The sequence below is a fragment of the Pteropus vampyrus genome, unplaced genomic scaffold (genome assembly GCF_000151845.1).
Source record: "Pteropus vampyrus isolate Shadow unplaced genomic scaffold, Pvam_2.0 Scaffold144, whole genome shotgun sequence".
Lineage (NCBI taxonomy): Eukaryota > Metazoa > Chordata > Mammalia > Chiroptera > Pteropodidae > Pteropus > Pteropus vampyrus.
The window spans coordinates 129,845-147,314 of NW_011888925.1; the positions used below are offsets into that span (position 1 = coordinate 129,845).

General features: G+C 48.9%; 1 protein-coding gene across 1 annotated transcript in view; it reads right to left on the reverse strand.

Moving 5' to 3' along the window:
- Positions 1-17,464, reverse strand: part of VPS37C (VPS37C, ESCRT-I subunit) — a 28,631-nt gene extending 11,167 nt beyond the window's left edge. The window contains exon 1 of the mRNA XM_011368950.2: positions 17,297-17,464. The gene's annotated coding sequence lies outside the window, so the exon portion shown is untranslated. The remainder of the gene's footprint in view (positions 1-17,296) is intronic.
- Between the last annotated feature and the right edge of the window lie 6 nt (positions 17,465-17,470).

Consider the following 17,470-nt stretch of genomic DNA (forward strand, 5'->3'; position numbering starts at 1 on the left):
AATTCCACTTTCTCTCGTTTCTCATTCGACATCCCTCTCAAGTCCACCATGCCCATTTCGCAGGTGGTAAAATTAAGGCAGAGTGGCATGTAACTTGACTGTGGTGACAAAGGAAGGGACACTGGACCCAGGAGCCCTGACCCTGGCCTGCTGCGCCTCCCACCAGGCTGGCTCCACCATTCAGCCCCCTCCTCTCGCACCACCTCACAAGCACTGCCTCCATTTCTTCCGGAGTGAGGGGTGCTCAGGATCACACATACATATATACCAAATGTTCTCTTTTCTAGGGACTCATTTTCCTTACCTATGAGATAGGTAAACCACCTCTGATGGTCACATGGCTCCTTCCGAGATCAAAGCCCTTTGCAAACTCTCCCATTAACTTACTCCTAATCACTCCCCTAAGTCAAGTGAACACAAGGCTTAATTACCCCTACTTCCGGGATCAGCCCAGAGAGAAATAGTAAGGGTATTGCCAAAGGTCTGAGAAGCCTTGGTATTTGAATTTCACAAGCACCTTCTCCTCACCTGCTCCAACCTCCCCTCACAGGGTAGCCTGGAGGATAGTCCAAGATGCCAGAGATTACGGGCCCACAAAAGCCAAGCCCTAGGCCCCTGGGCCCTGCCAACCCCCCCACCCTCACCCTCTGACCTCTCAAGCCCTGGCAGGCAAAGGCCTGTTTTTTCATCCCGGCATCACCTGCATCACCTGCCCTGGAAGCTACTGGGGCCTTTCTTTCAGAAGTCAGAGAGACATCACCTGACTCTCAGAGCCACCCAGTAAGCCTGAGAGCAGTAAACACTTCTCTGGGTCTTTACTTTGGAAAAGCAGAAAAAAAATAAATAGGACAATATTTTGCCTGAGGCACACAAATCAGGGGCCCCTGAAGGCAGGGCTCCTGCTGCTGGCAGTGTGCTGCTGCCTGCTCACCCGACGTGGCAAAAAATGCAAACCAGCGCTTCTCAAGGCGGCCACAAGCACCAGGGATGAATATCCCAATGCAGAGAACTGGGGGTTACTGAGAAGTTATCTGGGGGCCCACAGGCCATGAGCTCTTGTTTCTGGAGGGCCCAACAAGTCCAATTACCTTGCCCCTCGGCACCCAGGCCGGACCCCCTTCCACTTACCAAAGTGTTCGGGAAGATGCTGGGTGCTTCTAGGGGGGAAGGTCTGGAGTCTGCTGTTCAGGGGAGGAGACAGGAAAAAAGACTGAGGTGAGGAGAGACAAGTCCCTTGAGGGGAACGAGAATGTCCTGTTCACCTTCGTATTCCCAGCGGCACACGGATAATTCATAACAATGTCTGCAGAAGGACAGACAGAGGCAGGGCGGGAGGGAGCAGACGACTCATCCAAGACACGGGGATGTGAGAACAGGGCTTCTTGCACTTTTTCACGCCTTCATTCCTTTCTTCATGCTTTGACTGAACAGTCGTTTAATGTTTATTCATTATTACATGCCAAGTACTGTATAAGGACCCAAAGAAAGGGAGGACGGATAAACGGGGGCAGGGGTTGTAAACAAATATTTACTGAGTTCTTACTATGTGCCAGACACAGCCTTAACTATAAAAACTGGTGCGAATTCTCCAGGAACTCAGTTCGGTTTTAAAAAGCAAAAAAGTTCACAATGAATCCTGGGGAACACAGGTGCAAGAAGCTGTAACAGGGGAGACCAGTGGAGTAAGGAGAGGGGAGGCTGAGCGCTGAGGGGTGGGGGTGCAAGGAGCCCACAAGGCCCCACTGAAGGGGGCTACTGGTGCTGGGACAGGAGATGGAGGGTCGGGGCAGGCGACAGCAGGGCCCTCCTGGGAACCACTGTGGGTCTGCGTGGCTGGGAGAAGGCCGGTGACGAAGGCAGGTGGCTGCATTCACAGGTACAGCGAGACAGCGCCTCTTTGCGGGGCAATGCCATCAAATGCCATCAACTCGAAGGTCAGACTGGGACAAGGTGGAAAAATGCAAGCGCTAATCCACATTCCCTCCATCTGGAGGAGAAAGTGTCACCTTCCTCCTAACAGCTCCTGAGAGAGAAAAAAGCTTTCTCCTCCTTTTTTCTTTTGTTTAGGCTTGTTTTGTCTCCTCTGAAACTTTCACCTCCACCAGAGATCACAAAAGTCACAAACCCTGTGCCTACAGGGGCCAGGCGGGGACATCAGCGGCCAAGCCGCTGGGCGCTGGGCGCTGGGCGGGGAGTATGCCCCTCTGGAAAGCATAGGCTCCAGCTCGGGAACTTCTGCAGGTAGAAGGGCAGGCCCAGCTTTAACAGATGTGCCAGGTCTCCAGGGGAAGTTGGAAATCCAGATCTATGTGACATCTCCCCATTTTTAAATTTCAGTAGCCAATTCCAAGACACTGGGCGGACTATGGTTTATAACCCTAAATCAACATGCCCTCGAACAGACAGCTGCCAGGACAGAGTCCACAGAAAGGAAGGCGGGCAGAAGGGTGAGGCGACACACTCTACAGGAATCCTGCATTCCACAGGTGCGTGGCCCCTGGGCCTTTGCAACCCACACACATTATGATGAGGGGAGGACAGTTTCTGGCCGTTGGCCCCTGCTGCTTACACCTCTGGGTCTCTACTTCTTTCCACCACTTTGTATCCTGACTGAATCAATCTCACGTGCTCTGAACACGGGGAACATGATCTAGTGGAAGATATGAGGCCCCAAGGAGCCTACACTACACCCTGTGGATTTAGGCCAGAGGTGGTGTCCTTTCCTCCTGGGGGGAGGGGGGAGGGGGGAGGGAGTGTGTGGGAGAGGGGAGAGGCTGCAGAACGTGGACAGGGGATGCTGGGAAGGACTCAAACTCAGGGCAGCCTTCCAGATCTGTCCTTAATAGGAAAGGAAAAAAAGCAATGCATTGACAGATCTTGCTCAATGTGGATCTTTGCCAAGACTGTTTCGGCTGGAAAACAAATAATTTCAACTGATATCAGATGCTTTAAAAGGATAAACTCGACGGAGAAAAAGTAGAAACAGGAAGGAAAATTCAGCATTTTCTAAGAGCAAAGGTGTTCAAATCAGGGGAGGCACGCCAGCCCTAGAGATGGCTTGTGGTGCCCCTCGTCTCTGCCCAAACCGTTAATGCCAGCTCTGCCCCGCACAGAATGCAGAGGAGAAAAGCACAGAATCCGGGGACAGATGCCCTGGGTTTGCGCTTTGGCTCCACGGCTGTTCAGCTGTGTGACCTCGATCAAGTCCCTCAGCCTCAGTTTCCTTCTCTGGAAACCAGGCACCCTGACAATCCCACGTTGGGGGCTGTGTGCCTCAGACGAGCAGGGCTTTGCAGGCTACTGAGCACTGAACAAACATTAATTATCCTGCCTCTCGGGGGCAATCGGATGATCAGGAGCTACTCCTGACACCCTGAGGGCTCAATATTGAGTCAAGCGAAATGACCGCGATTATTGAATCGTAACATATGACAAGACAGGCGCTTCTGTTTGCTCTGGCTCCAGTCACTCACTTCCTTGCCAGCAACTTCAAGCCTGAAATCACACTGCAAGGAGAGCCATAAAGGCCTTGGGCTTCTTGCAAATTTCCCACATCCACCTATGGCAGCCTGAGAAGTCGTTACCATAGCAACCTGCACGGTTTGATCTGCTAGCTTTATAGGAAACTGGCCCCATTTCGCCCCTCACGTCAAGAACACCTATGGTTGCCTTAGAAACCTTCCTAATCCTGCTGCTTGATGAGGAACTTCTGTTGACCTGATCTGACCTAGTTTTCCTTCCCCAAAATGAGTCTAGCCATGCACCCAAGTATCGGACTGTTGAGTCACCTGACATCCCACACCATCCAATTAACCGGCCTCACTATCTGAAAAGTTGGCATGCAAGCCCCCAAAGGAAGACCTTTATAGCTTTTACTCTTTCTAAGGAATTTCTGGAGGTGGGGTTGGGGCTGGAGGTCCCTCCTCATGCCCATTGCTAGTTAATATAGTACAAAACGTAGTGGAAAGAGTTCAGGTCTTTAGAGGTGAATGTTCCTGGATTTAAATCCCAGCTTGACCTTTTCCTAGCTATTTGACCTTGGGCAGATTATTCAGCCTTTCTTCTTCTGTTTCTCATCAGTAATGTGGGGCTAATCGCACCAACGTGTCACAGGGTTGCTGTAAGATTTAATGAGAATTACACAAGAGGACTTCTGGAGGTGCCAGCAAAAGCAGCAAGCAGGTGCTGGGCAGCATTCATTCCCACGCACTGACACCCCGTAGTGTAAATGCTGCCTGACAACCCTGCCGGGCGCCCCGGCGAGGCTCGCTGTGGGAGGCCCTGAAACAGCAGGTCCCAGAGGGAAGCAAAGGGTGTGGCTTCTGAACCAGGCTCTAAACCGATCTGAACAAAGGTCCTCAAATACAAGCGTGTCCACACACCTATGGGGGGGCATGTACAGTCCCCTGGGACAAGGCTTGTGAAGAAAACTGTCACTGCAAATACATATGTACATACCGACCAATAGATGCTCCTTGGGCTACTAATTGTACCTGACCCCTCTTTTCCCAGAAGCAGGACCCAAGTGAGAAGACCCAAGAACAATGTGCCCGATTTACCATGCCAAATGTGGGGGGGGGGGGCACTCTTACCACCTGTTTTTTCTCCCCAAGCTAGATTCCTCTCCCAAATGACCTCCGCTGCCCTCGGCACCCTCGCTTCTCTTCCTCCAGCCACTTGGGGCGCGAACCCAGGACCTTCTGCGTGTAAAGCAGACGTGCTAATCGCTACACTATGGAGACACCCTCCTGAAGACTTTTAAGTGCACCCATCCCTGTCTTTCCCCAAACTCCAAATGGGTCTTCCCACCTCCACTGTCTCTTCCTTACAACCATCTGGATTAATTTTTGAAAACATTTTCTCCTTGCTTCCTCTGCCTTCCCTAAAGTTAGTCCTCTCTTCCCTCCCTCCTGCCCTTATCTCCCACCCACCCCTCCAGCTGGAGCCGTCAGGACACCGTCAGGACACACACGTCCACCTCTTTTCCCACCTGCCCGGCACACCCACTCCTGTTGTTTGCTAAACCCTTTCAGCTTTTTTTCAAAGAACATTTTTAGTGTTTTCAAACAAAACATTACCCCCGCGCTCCCCTCCGCCCAACTCCCCAGAGCACAGAACCAACCACAGAGTCCACGCTTTGGGCGAAGGGGTAGAGTGAGAGCCCTAATCTCCCAATTCAGCCTCACCAAGCCCGTAGGGGGACCCCAGAATGTGGTGTGAAAACCACTGCCCTAACCCCTCACCTCTACCTGCCCGGCCCTGCCCAAGCCCCCTCCTCCGCTCCCTCTCAGCCGGGATGTCTCACCCACAGGGCAGAGCGAGGGGCAGCCAGGCAAGGTGAATGCTACCTGGTACTTATAGAGCATACAGGAGGGCAAGATGAAATCCTGGGAGAAGGAGCGAGGAAGCATCACAGAGGAGCTGACAGCTGAAGGACAAGCAGGTACTTGTGGCACGGAGGACGACGAGGCAAGAGGATTCCAGGCAGAAGGACGGCAACAGCAGCGGCAGGCGTCAGAGCTGGGGACTCCTTGAGGATGGGTGGCACCAGGCTTTACCACCTACCACCGTTCCTCTCTCCAAGCCTCACTGTCCCACCAGTAAGAGAGCAATGATGCCGGTCATCGCAGCTACTGAGTGGAGTGCTTCCTGCACACAGAGCAGTGTTCCAGGCGCTCAATACCCAGCAACTCGTGTAATCCCCGCAACAGGCCCTCGCCACTGACACATCGCTTGGCTTTCCTCATTTGACAGACCAGAAACCTGGGCCAAGAGAAGTCGAGAGCCTGAACTTCACCCGAGGCAGTCTAACTTTGGGCCCACGCTCTCCACCATTGTGTTACATCGCCTCTTAGTCAAGTCCATGCCCGTGGACAAGGTGCCCGTCTCTGGGTCCAAACTCAATGGTCGTTATTACTCATATCTTTCAACTAGAATCCTAAAGAATAGAGCCTGTCGATGTTCAGAACCCAGAATAACTGTCCTCAACAAATCCTAGCGTGGTACCTACTCTCCTTCACCAGCCTCGGGGCGAGGCCACACTCCTTGGCAGGTGCGCAGGGCCCTGCGGCCACGGATCTCCCAAGGACGCCAGGCCGGGCTCTGCAGGGGAGCCCTGTGACTAAAGGCTCAGAGTTTAGAAAGCAGACCGCCCTGCGCTCTCAGTCACTGGGCACCCTCAAATTATTCCTACCTCTGCAAATCAAGCACTTCCCACGTGAATACCGAGGAGAAAGGATTTACGATTGCTCCAGAGACACCATCAGTCAACAGAGTGACAGAACTCCAGTGGCCGGACATAACTCAGATCAATAGCATTCACCATGGCTCATTATGATGGCAAAGAAATGGGTTATTTAATAAGCAGCCTGTTCCTGAAACCTCCTGACAGCAAAATAAAACCCAGCTACTTGACAAAGCCTCTTCCTTCTCTGGCCCATGGCTCTGACTTGAAAAGAAAACCATCCTAAACTACTTCATGCCAAACTTCCTTTCGGTTCTCCTCTGTCCGGATGATCGGGAAAGGATCTCAGCCTGGGGTTGTCAAGTCCTCCAGCCCTGCCCCGCACTTTCTAATCTGCACAGAGCAAGCTGAGCTAGCAGGTTCAACCATCCCTTCAGAAAGGATCAGGATTAAGGTCAGGGCACACTCAATACAAACATCTAGGAGTCTGTATGGGGTCAATCAAGGCGTATGTTCAAAGTCTAATCTGGTGAGACTCACTGATCTTGCCAAGGTGGGGCCAGCCTAGGCCGGTATGAGGTGGAACAGCTGTTACCCCACCCCCAGCCAGTGATGCATGACCCTGCGCACTACCCCGTCCAGCAGAGGCAGGCAAGCGTGTTGAGGGCAACGGAGTAGCCACAGAAAACCAGAAACCAGGTCAGAGGCTCCTCCTATCTGCTCTTGACTCAGGCAGGAATCCAGGAAGGCCACTAAGAGGCGAAAGGTGGCAACACCAGGGGCCGCACTGAGGTCTGGACTTGTCTTCATGCTCATGCAGAATGTCTGCTCGGAGCCCAGCTCTCTGCAGTCGCCTGCCTGGTTCTAACAGTCTCAGCCCTCTCCGACCCACATACCCCAGGAATGGCTGGAGAAGAGTCCATCAGAGCTCTCACGTCCCTGCTTAAAACGGTCCATATGTCCCTAGTGCTTTGGTGTTGCGTTCAAAATCTTATGCTCCTTGGCTTGTCATACGAGGCCCGGTATCAGCTGACTCCAAGCCTCTCTTTCCAGCTAGGTCTCCCTCCACTCCCCCTTGGGCTGCTCACCCTACCCTAGCTCTTTCTGTTCTACCTACTATTCCCAGAGTAAACAACAGGCTTCTGATCACTTGACAAATAGTCCACATCTACATAAAGATCAACACAATAGGGGCCTTGCCCTCAAGGAGTCCCCAACTCTGCCTCCCTCCTGGAATTTCTTTCCTATACCTTCTCCAGCTTAAAAATGCCTGCCCATCCTTCCTTCAAATGTCAGCTACTCTGGGGAGGGCTCCTTGCTCCTTCACCCAAAGAATGCATCTGGCCCTCCCCTGGTGCTCTGTAAGTACCACGTGGTATGTATTATGTAGGAATCGGGGCTCCCCAAGGGCACAGCCCATGTCTCAATCGCATCTGCATTCCAGAGCCTAGATGGATGCCTAGCTCAGTGACTGCTAACTAGACAGGGACTTTCACTTTCGGCAAACAAAGGGGAACAGGGACCAGATTTACTCTTCTGCCTCAAACAACTAAAAACCAGATATATCCCTGTCTTTCCCCAAACTCCAAATGGGTCTTCCCACCTCCACTGTCTCTTCCTTACAACCATCTGGATTAATTTTTGAAAACATTTTCTCCTTGCTTCCTCTGCCTTCCCTAAAGTTAGTCCTCTCTTCTTATCTCCCACCCACCCCTCCAGCTGGAGCCGTCAGGACACCGTCAGGACACACACGTCCACCTCTTTTCCCACGTGCCCGGCACACCCACTCCTGTTGTTTGCTAAACCCTTTCAGCTTTTTTTCAAAGAACATTTTTGGTGTTTTCAAACAAAACATTACCCCCGCGCTCCCCTCCGCCCAACTCCCCAGAGCACAGAACCAACCACAGAGGCCACGCTTTGGGCGAAGGGGTAGAGGGAGAGCCCTAATCTCCCAATTCAGCCTCACCAAGCCCGTAGGGGGACCCCAGAATGTGGTGTGAAAACCACTGCCCTAACCCCTCACCTCTACCTGCCCGGCCCTGCCCAAGCCCCCTCCTCCGCTCCCTCTCAGCCGGGATGTCTCACCCACAGGGCAGAGCGAGGGGCAGCCAGGCAAGGTGAATGCTACCTGGTACTTATAGAGCATACAGGAGAGCAGGATGAAATCCTGGGAGAAGGAGCGAGGAAGCATCACAGAGGAGCTGGCAGCTGAAGGACAAGCAGGTACTTGTGGCACGGAGGACGACGAGGCAAGAGGATTCCAGGCAGAAGGACGGCAACAGCAGCGGCAGGCGTCAGACCTGGGGACTCCTTGAGGATGGGTGGCACCAGGCTTTACCACCTACCACCGTTCCTCTCTCCACCCTCACTGTCCCACCAGTAAGAGAGCAATGATGCCGGTCATCGCAGCTACTGAGTGGAGTGCTTCCTGCGCACAGAGCAGTGTTCCAGGCGCTCAATACCCAGCAACTCGTGTAATCCCCGCAACAGGCCCTCGCCACTGACACATCGCTTGGCTTTCCTCATTTGACAGACCAGAAACCTGGGCCAAGAGAAGTCGAGAGCCTGAACTTCACCCGAGGCAGTCTAACTTCGGGCCCACGCTCTCCACCATTGTGTTACATCGCCTCTTAGTCAAGTCCATGCCCGTGGACAAGGTGCCCGTCTCTGGGTCCAAACTCAATGGTCGTTATTACTCATATCTTTCAACTAGAATCCTAAAGAATAGAGCCTGTCGATGTTCAGAACCCAGAATAACTGTCCTCAACAAATCCTAGCGTGGTACCTACTCTCCTTCACCAGCCTCGGGGCGAGGCCACACTCTTTGGCAGGTGCGCAGGGCCCTGCGGCCACGGATCTCCCAAGGACGCCAGGCCGGGCTCTGCAGGGGAGCCCTGTGACTAAAGGCTCAGAGTTTAGAAAGCAGACCGCCCTGCGCTCTCAGTCACTGGGCACCCTCAAATTATTCCTACCTCTGCAAATCAAGCACTTCCCACGTGAATACCGAGGAGAAAGGATTTACGATTGCTCCAGAGACACCATCAGTCAACAGAGTGACAGAACTCCAGTGGCCGGACATAACTCAGATCAATAGCATTCACCATGGCTCATTATGATGGCAAAGAAATGGGTTATTTAATAAGCAGCCTGTTCCTGAAACCTCCTGACAGCAAAATAAAACCCAGCTACTTGACAAAGCCTCTTCCTTCTCTGGCCCATGGCTCTGACTTAAAAAGAAAACCATCCTAAACTACTTCATGCCAAACTTCCTTTTGGTTCTCCTCTGTCCGGATGACAGGGAAAGGATCTCAGCCTGGGGTTGTCAAGTCCTCCAGCCCTGCCCCGCACTTTCTAATCTGCACAGAGCAAGCTGAGCTAGCAGGTTCAACCATCCCTTCAGAAAGGATCAGGATTAAGGTCAGGGCACACTCAATACAAACATCTAGGAGTCTGTATGGGGTCAATCAAGGCGTATGTTCAAAGTCTAATCTGGTGAGACTCACTGATCTTGCCAAGGTTGGGCCAGCCTAGGCCGGTATGAGGTGGAACAGCTGTTACCCCACCCCCAGCCAGTGATGCATGACCCTCCGAACTACCCCGTCCAGCAGAGGCAGGCAAGCGTGTTGAGGGCAACAGAGTAGCCACAGAAAACCAGAAACCAGGTCAGAGGCTCCTCCTATCTGCTCTTGACTCAGGCAGGAATCCAGGAAGGCCACTAAGAGGCGAAAGGTGGCAACACCAGGGGCCGCACTGAGGTCTGGACTTGTCTTCATGCTCATGCAGAATGTCTGCTCGGAGCCCAGCTCTCTGCAGTCGCCTGCCTGGTTCTAACAGTCTCAGCCCTCTCCAACCCACATACCCCAGGAATGGCTGGAGAAGAGTCCATCAGAGCTCTCACGTCCCTGCTTAAAACGGTCCATATGTCCCTAGTGCTTTGGTGTTGCGTTCAAAATCTTATGCTCCTTGGCTTGTCATACGAGGCCCGGTATCAGCTGACTCCAAGCCTCTCTTTCCAGCTAGGTCTCCCTCCACTCCCCCTTGGGCTGCTCACCCTACCCTAGCTCTTTCTGTTCTACCTACTATTCCCAGAGTAAACAACAGGCTTCTGATCACTTGACAAATCGTCCACATCTACATAAAGATCAACACAATAGGGGCCTTGCCCTCAAGGAGTCCCCAACTCTGCCTCCCTCCTGTAATTTCTTTCCTATACCTTCTCCAGCTTAAAAATGCCTGCCCATCCTTCCTTCAAATGTCAGCTACTCTGGGGAGGGCTCCTTGCTCCTTCACCCAAAGAATGCATCTGGCCCTCCCCTGGTGCTCTGTAAGTACCACGTGGTATGTATTATGTCGGGGCTCCCCAAGGGCACAGCCCATGTCTCAATCGCATCTGCATTCCAGAGCCTAGATGGATGCCTAGCTCAGTGACTGCTAACTAGACAGGGACTTTCACTTTCAGCAAACAAAGGGGAACAGGGACCAGATTTACTCTTCTGCCTCAAACAACTAAAAACCAGATATACAAATAAAACAACAGTTTTCAGACAATGGACATCAAGCCGTGCAATTGCAAGATGAGCCCTACGATTGCCCCCAACTTACTACCTAGAGAAAGTTTCCAAGCCTTGGGACAGGGAAGAGGCACCCAGGCGGAGCCTGACAGTCTCCCCAACTTGGGGAGAAGAAGCTGGGAGTCCAGGGAACCCTGCAGAGCCAGAGTTCACAGAGCCAAATACCAGAAAGGAGAGAGCTACACAAAGAGAGAACTCCAGAAATTTGCAGAGGGTCCCCCTCAAGTTTTCAGCCGAGTATAGACAGCACTCATCAGGATTAGAGGTAACAATCCTCTAATGAGCCAAAAATAATTTGCATCCCCACCAGCCAGCATAGGAAAACCTCATAATTCACAGGATATCAGTAAGGCACTGAAGAGGGTAGTGCGAAAAATTAATTCTGGTCTAAAGACTGTTCGATCCGGCCAACAAAGCTTAAGGGCAAGCCTTCAATAGATCAAACTCTTTCCACATAACTTCAGTGTCCCAAAACAATGAGAAGAGTCACAGAAATAGAAAAATATCCAGCACCCGTCCGGCCTTCCCACGGAGCTCTGTAAATATCTGGGGAGCTCTGATACCAACAGGGTAAAATTTGCAACACTTAACATCCAATCGAAATTATCAGACAAAGACGAAAAATGATCCATAATGAAGAAAAAAATCAATCAATAGAAACAGACTCAGAAACGTGGTAACAAAATTAGCAGGCAAGGATGTACCACGTTTACTACGACCATACTCCACGTATTCGAGAAGCTAAAGGGAAGACTAAGCATGTTAAGTAGAGACATAAAAAAATATTTTAAAAACCCACATCAAACTTCTAAATGTGGAAACTACAATGTCCCAGATAAAAAGTATACCGAATGGAAATAACAGAAGATTAGACACTGCAGATGTAGAGATCAGTGAACTTGAAGAAACAATAGAAACTATCCAAAACAAACCACAAAGAGAAAAAAAGACGGGGGGAAAACATGAGTAGAGAGCATCAGAGGGCTGTGGGACGGCTTTGAGCACCCTAACATCCCTGTAACGGGCGTCTCAAGGAAAGAGAGAGGAAGGAGAATAAAGAAAACATCTGAAGAATCACTGGCTGAAAATTTTCCAAATTTCATAAAAGCTAGAAACCCACAGATCCAAAAACCCCAATTAATCCAAGGACAAGAAACATGAAAAAAAACTACATCAAAGCACGTAATCGAATTTTTTACAACCAATGATAAAAGAAAAGCAGCCAGAAGGAAAAGAGACACGTTAGGAACAGCAGAACAAAAGTAAGGATGGCGATGGATTATGCATATGAAACGGTGTAAGCCGGAAGACAGTGACCACATCTTAAAATGCTGAAAGAAAGATAACCTAGAATTCTCTACCCAGGGAAAATATCCTTCCAAAACAAAGGCACCCAAAACGTGAAAGAATGCATCACTGACAGACCAGCACTAAAATAAATATTAAAGAAAATTCTCAGGTCAGAAGGGCTTTTAAACACAATGGAAGTCTGGGTCAACATGGGAGAAATGAAGCGCACCAGAATGATAAACATATATGGAAATATAAAAAACCTTTTCTTTTTTCTCTCTTCACAAAATAATTGACTGTTTAGAGCAAAAATAATGACGTATTGTGGGATTCATAACAAATGGAGAAGTGAAATGCGTGACAACAACAGTATAAGGCCAAGAGGAAATGGAGTATCCTATCGTAAAGTTCTCGTACTACATAGGAGAAGTGGTAGGGTATCACTTATGATAGCCTATGACGAGTTAAAGATGCACATGAATCTCAAAGCAACCACCAAAAAAAGTTACAGCTAATAAAATAACGAAGGAAACAAAATGGAATCATAAAAATTACTCACTCCCAAAGACATCAGGGAAAAAGGGAAATGAGAAGAACATGGAACAGATTGAAAAAAAAAAATGGCAGGATGATAGTTAAACCCAATTATATCAATAATCATATTAAATGTAAATGGTCTAAACATCCCAATGAAAAGGCAGAGATTGTAAAATGGGATTTTACAAAATGCAAAACCCATCTATGTGCTGCCTACAAGAAATCCACTTTAAATACGAAGACACAATTCAAAAGTAAAAGGATGTAAAGAGATACATCATGCTAACACTAAGTTTTAGAATCTCTATCCACTGTTTTGACCATTTTTAAGTGTAGTTTTGTGACATTAAGTACATCACGCTGTTATATAACCATCACCACCATCCACCTCCAGAACTCTGCATCATCCCAAACTAAAACTCTGTCCCCATTAAACGTTAACTCCCATTCCTGCTTCCCCCGAGTCCCTGGAAACTACAATTCTTCTTTCCGTCTTTATGAACTTAAGTATTCTAGGGAGTTTATATAAGAGGAACCATGCAATATTTCTCCTTTTGTGACTGGCTTGTTCACTTAGCATTATTTCTTCAAGTTTCATCCACGTTGTAGCATGTGTCAAAATTTCCTTCCTTTTTAAAGCTGAATAACATTCCATCGCAGGTATTACCGCTTTCTGTTTTTCCACTCATCTGTCAATAGACACTTGGGTTGCTTCCACCTTTTGCCTATTATGAACGATGCACCCATAGACAGTGGTGTACAAAGATGTCTGAGTCTCTGCTTATACTTAGAAACGGAATTGCTGGATCATATGGCAATTCTATGTCTAATTTTTTGAGGAACTGCCATACAGTAGCTGCATATCTTACATTCCTACCAGCAATAAATAAGTGTCCCAATATCCCACATCCTCGCCAACACTTCTGATTGTTTTTATAACGGCCATCCTAAATGGTGTAAAGTGGCATCTCAGTGTCATTTTGATTAGCATTTCCCTAATGACTAGCGATGTTGCATATTTTCATGTGCTTCTTGGTCATTTGTTTACCTTCCCGAAGAAATGTCTATTTAAGCCTTTTGTTCATTTTAATCAGGTTGTTGTTTTGTTTTGTTTTGTTTTTTACGTTGAGTTGTAGGAATTCTTTATATATTCTGGATATCAATCCGCTGACACAAATTTTTTCAAAAGCTGGATTAGCTATATGAATATGAGACAAATAGACTTTAGTGCAAAGAATAGTGCCATAATAAAAGTCGATTTGTCAAAGAAACATAACACTCCAAAATGTTTACATACTTGGTAATAGACATTCAAAGATTCACATGAAGCAAAAATTGATAAAACTACAAGGAGAAATGGAAAAATCCACAATGTCCCTCTTTCAATCACTGATAGTACAAGTAGGCAGAAAAGCACTACCAACCAACATGACCCAACATTTATAGAACACACTCCACTCAATAACAGCAGAAAACACATTCTTTGCAAGTGTTCTCAGGACATTTTACCGAAGTAGACCACATCCTAAACAAGTCTCGATAAATCAAAACAATTCAAATCATACAAAGTACGTCCTCTGTTTACAAAAGAATTAAGTTAGAAATCAATGTTTACTGGACAGAAAGAGAACAAATTCATACTATAATGTTGAGTTTGACTCTTGCTACTTGTAATCCTGCTAAGAAGGGAGCAGATAAATTAGCAGTGGGACTAAAATTACTTATATGACTTCAGTGCTCTGCACACCTGTCCTGGGTTATCTGTTCACCACACTCCAGCCCATCCTAAGCCCCAGGGGCCCCACTCCATCGCCCCAGCCCAATCACAGACAAACCTGTTTGGTATTTGCACAAGTCTTTCATGTAAATTCAGGAAAGGAGAGAACTTGGGAGCGGTGAGAGGGGAGAGAAATGCAATGGAGGAAGCACCTGGAAGCAAACATGCCCTTACAGCACCCCAAACCTGAGACCACTGCCATGACAGAGATCTCGCTAATATGGGACAACTATCTGGAAATATGAAAACTCCAGACCCTGAGCAGAAACTAACAATTTCTAAACAGAGATCCAATCAGATTAAAATAGACTGATTAGTTCAGTCTGGAAAAACCCTGCTAGTGCTGGCCAACAGTGTCCGGAGATGATTCATATATCTACTTATCCCAATGCCCTTATAATGGCAGATTTAGCTCAGATTAGCCAATTTCACAGCAATAAGCAAAAATAAAACAAGATTCCTTGAAATAACTTCACTTCCAAACCCAGTAAATCTACAAACTTCTATAGGCACTGCTTCCCAAACTTGCCTTACAGTAAGAATCACCCAGTGCTACACGTGTCAAAAACACATGGAACCCCGCCAGACAATCTAAGTAAAAATCTGCAGAGGTGTGGTTCTGAATGCTTAACAAGCACCACAGATGATTCTGAAGGTCTAGAAAGTACACATTCGCTTTGAAATGAGGCTAACAGGTTAAAAACCCCAATTTGGGCACTCACTGTGTGACCCTAGCTAAATTATCTATCATCTCCACGACTCACCTTTCATCTGTAAAACAGGATCACCACCTACCTTGAAGTGTTCTCAAGAGTTCAGTATGTTCACAAAGGCCCCTCAAACTGTGCCAAGAGTACACAGCATCCAAGCAAGAACTCAGAGCTATCGCTACCTAAAATATAGCCACCAGAATCTGCCCAGATGAAGTATACAATAAAAATTTTCTACCTAATGGAAATTACAAAGGCACCAAACCAGATTTCAGAGATAATACAGCAAAGAAAAACTTTTTTGGGTACTAAGACCGCCAAGAACAAGGACTCGCATTTCAGTGTCCAGTATTTTGCCCCAAGTCCTTGCTCCCATCCAGAACCAGAGTTCAAGGATTCAGCTTTGGACGACAGCCAAAGAAAGTCTTTCCATCCCAAATCCCTCTGCCACCATCTCCTCTAGCTCCAATGCTGAGTCAAGTGGTAGCTTCTCAGGGCTCCTGGAGAAGAGGCAGGGAGCCAGAGAAGGGGGTGGAATAGGCCTGAGTCAGCAACAGGATTACTGCTGAAGCAAAGGGCAGTGACCGAAGTTTCCAGAGCTACAGGTGGGCACTACTCAGGTGAGTGAGCTCAGATACTGCGTAGCTGAGAAAAGCAGACTCATCTTCAAGGAAAGACCCTGAAGTGTAGAGTCAACTCTGCCAGTAACTCCCAACACAGCCCAGGGAACTCCTTCCCTCACCCAGAAAGTGGGACATAAGCACCTCACAGGCACCTACTGGAGATATACAGACCGTCCTGACTTCTGATGGGTCAATGTACGAATGATTTTCTGACTTTATGATGGTGCGAAAGTGAAATGCATAATAAATTACATGGGATAGTCAACACTTTATAAAACAGGCTTTATATTAGATGATTTGCCCAACCGTAGGTAATATAAGTGTTCTGAGCACATTTAAGGTGGGCTAGGCTATACTATGATGTTCTGTAGGTTAGGTGTATTAAATGCATTTTCAATTTACAATATTTTCAATTTACAATGGGTTTATCTGGACATAACCTGATTATAAGTTGAGGAGCGTGTGTGTGTGTGTGTATACACTGTATATACACACACACACACACCACTGCCCTTTGTACCCAAGTGGAACCAGGTGCGTACTGTAGATATACACTGAAGGGGACCAAAAGTTTTGCCTTTTGGGATATTAATTTTAAGAGAGTTATTAAGAAACAAGACTCAGGAAAAACCTTTGACCCTCCCCGCCTTCCAAGCCGGAGAGATTCAGATGGGAAAACCTGCTTCAGAGAGGGAACCTTAGCATAATCACCTTAGCATTAGACAGAAGGCTCCAAGCAGGAGCTTGTTGACTAAATCCCACACCCCACTGTTTTCTGGGTTGCCTAGCAAAATTTTACCGGACACGTGTGTTCCACTCTTCCTCACATACTTGCAAATCACCCATTCTCACTTTTGAATTCTAAGATCCCATCCCCCCTTCTCCTCTGTCCAAAATAACATAGATGCCTAATTTTACCTGTTTCAGAAATTTTCGGTGCTTATGTGAATCCCCCCGTGTAAACATATTAAAATTTGATTTTCTCTTCTTAATATGTCTGTTAATTTGATTATTAACCCAGCTAGAACTCATAAGGTGAGAGGGAAAATGTTATTTCCTCAGTTCCCACAAGACACAAACACAGCAGGTCCAGGGGGAGGAACTGGTCAGTGATGCCGGCGGTCCAAGTCTCGGTCCGGAAAAAAGGCTAAGAACGGAGCCAAGGCTGAAAGCCTGCGGAACGGGCAAAGGACTGGGACTCGGAGACCAGAGTGTCCCTCTAATCCCACTCTGCCACCAGCCTCCCATATGTCCTTTGGCAAGTGAGTCTCCACTCTCAGGCCTGTTTCCCCATCTGTACAATGGGCTAACTGGCTCTAACGTCACTAGAACTGCAACCAGCAAAATGCTCAAATACGGGACGGTGGAAGAAGGGTGGCGCTGAGGAGTGGGGAGGGGGTAGCCGAGGGAGAGCCTGCCGCGGTCCCCTCACTCCCTCCCTCCTACTGCGAGGGGCAGGGGCGCCGGCCGGCAGCTGCAGTCACGCGCCCCTCGCGCCCAATCACCGGCCTCTACCAGAGCGAGGCGGGCAGGAGGGGGCGCGCCGGAGGCCATTGTAGCGCCAGCCCCGTCCCCGTCCTCGCCCCTCCCCAGGCCCGGCTCACCTGCTGGGGCTGCCGCCGCCGCCACAGCCGCCGCGGGTTAAACCACAGCCCACGCCCACACTTCCGGGGTCCGCGAGGCCCGCCCCCTCTTGCCGGATGTGACACCCCTCCAACGTCCGGGTCTCGGCACGGCGCCCACGCCGCTCGTCCCGCTACCACGCTGGGCGCCCCGCG